Genomic DNA, 2,501 nt, shown 5'->3' on the forward strand with positions numbered 1-2,501 from the left:
AAGAAAAAAAAGCCAGCTGGATTGTTGGCATATGGGAATGAGTCATTGCTAGAGAGACTGTGGAAAAATGAAAAAATACCAGATTTTTATGTGCTGCATGGATGATGGTGCTAAGAAAGACTGCACTTCTCAAACTATATTAAACTAATTATTTGAGTGTTGATTCATTACACACAAACTGCATTCAAACATCCACACCTCAGAACTGAAAAATCCAGCAGGCATTGCTCTGCTTGGAAATAAGGTGCACTCTAAAATGAGATGTGTTCTGCTGTGTTCCTGCTATTTGCAGCACCAATTATCCCACAGATAAAGCACACACTACTGAAAGTCACTGGTGCTCTCAGCTGTGCAGAAGAGTCTTTCAGAAATACTCACTCCCAAAGCAGCAGGGTCATTCTTTCGAGCTTGCAGCTCCAGAAACCCGATTTGCAACTACCAAAAATTTCCTCAGGGCTCAAGTTCACCCAGAAAGATTATATAAAGCACTCTTACCAAGCGACTGTTCTGAAGGCAGAGGCTTATTCTGCCACTCTATTCTGATCTGAAGTGAATAAAAACATTTTAATTCATTTTTATCTGAGTCTGGTCTGTATAAATCAGACTGAGCTGACCTGCACACATCCACTGAAAAACACTTTCTTTTGAGACAAACAATTATTCCTACTGACATAAAATACAACTGAGAAAAAAAAAAAAAGCAGAGTTTGTGAATAACAAGGGCTAAAAAGCAGCTTTATTTGTGATAACGTTTATTTTATTGGAATTAAACAGAAATGGATGTCTATGCTGTTATAAAGCACTTTGTGGTTTTGACTTCAAAACATTTTAATGACAAAATTTGTAAGATAACTCATGGTGCTGGGAGAAAAAACAATGATTGGAAGAGGATCCTGAAATAGGAGACAGCATGCATGCAGCTACAAATTAATTCCCCTGCTTTAATCAATTCTGTAGTCTCTGTTAGACTCTGGATCCTCTTTCATACACTGAACTTGAGAAAAAGTCTCATGTAATTAGAGAGATTCACAATAAATGTAACAAGTTTCAAGAAAGGTATTCAAAAGATGAATTGTATGAAATGACTCAAACCCCTAAATGTATGTACTTTAAAAAAGCAAATTGAAGGAAAAGCAGCATAGAAGACATCCTAGGGGCTGGCAGAGAAGAGAAAGAAGTAATTTATTCTCCAGAACCCTATTAGAATAAGCAGTAATGGGCAGTTAGGCCATTATCCCAAACATCAGACCAAGAAAAACACATTAAAGAAAAGCTTAACTATATAAAGCAACATGTTGGGGCATCTTGAGAGGCAAAAATCTCTCATGAAAGACAAATGCATCCTTATCTATTTTTCAGTCAGGCTCTGGACTAGATGAGACTCTTCCAGCCCATGAAAGGCAGTGCTGTAAAAGACAGGCATTAAGACATCTTTTTCTCCCCCCAAAGCCTCAAAAAATTCTACAGGTACCTACGGTACTTAGAGTTAAATGTAATTCTGCTCTCCTAAACAAGAAAACACCAGCCATTACTGCAAAATAATCATCAACGTAAGACAGATTGAGAATTCAAGATGTAATTATTCTATGAGGAAAGAAAATTTGAATAGCCAATCTATAATCTCAATATATTGTTCCATAGCTTTGTTATAGGATATATCAGACAGATAATTGCAAGCAGACAGGAAGAAACATTTAAAATTTATAGGAAGGGTTTCATATCCTGACCACAGTGCAGCATGTGATCTCCTAGTGACAATTACATCTGGCAGACAGACAAGTAACTGTTGCTGGGTGGAAAATGGGATTATCTTTATTAGCAGGCTCCTAAAAACTAGAATATCCATTTACTCCCCTGCTTCAAAAAAGAGATTAAGAGTAATCTAATCTGCAATGTTGATTACAGTACTCTCATTTACAATGACACTGGAAAGATCCAGTGTTCTAGAAAATCCTGAGGCTGAAAGAAAACAGTTTGTCTGCCATGAACAACTCCCAATACCTTCCTTCAAGTAGGATTTACTGGACTTTGTGGATCACGAAACACAGCTAATTCTAGCAGGTACAGAAAATTCAACATCATTAATTGAGATTTGGGTTTCTTTCATGCTGATGTGTACTTGCAAAATGCACAGAAGGCTTAATGACTTAAAGCCATTGACAAAAAGGAAAGAGGTTCTAAAACTGCAGATGTTAAGAAAGGTGAACAGAGTCATTTCTTGTGACCCTCATCTTCCGTTTCACATGGAAAGATGTTTATAGATTACAAAAGCAGCAGTAACTGCAGTTTATTCCTCAGACCTGCCCCTGAACTCTCTGCCCAGTATTTTAAGGAATGGAACAGAAAATTGCAGTGCAGTTGTTGGGCAATAACATTAGAATAGATAAATCTCCCCAATCATTGATTCAGTGTGGTTACAAACAACAAAAAGCAAAACATGCCTCTGATACTCCAACTAAACAACAAAATGCAGTAATCTCTCAGCTCACCTACTAATTTAC

General features: G+C 37.0%; 1 protein-coding gene across 2 annotated transcripts in view; it reads right to left on the reverse strand.

Annotated features, from left to right (window-relative positions):
* The window catches only part of MGAT5 (alpha-1,6-mannosylglycoprotein 6-beta-N-acetylglucosaminyltransferase), a 100,054-nt gene that overhangs the window by 38,726 nt on the left and 58,827 nt on the right, over positions 1-2,501 (reverse strand). The window lies entirely within an intron of this gene.

Source organism: Geospiza fortis, unplaced genomic scaffold (assembly GCF_000277835.1).
Source record: "Geospiza fortis unplaced genomic scaffold, GeoFor_1.0 scaffold112, whole genome shotgun sequence".
Taxonomy (NCBI): domain Eukaryota; kingdom Metazoa; phylum Chordata; class Aves; order Passeriformes; family Thraupidae; genus Geospiza; species Geospiza fortis.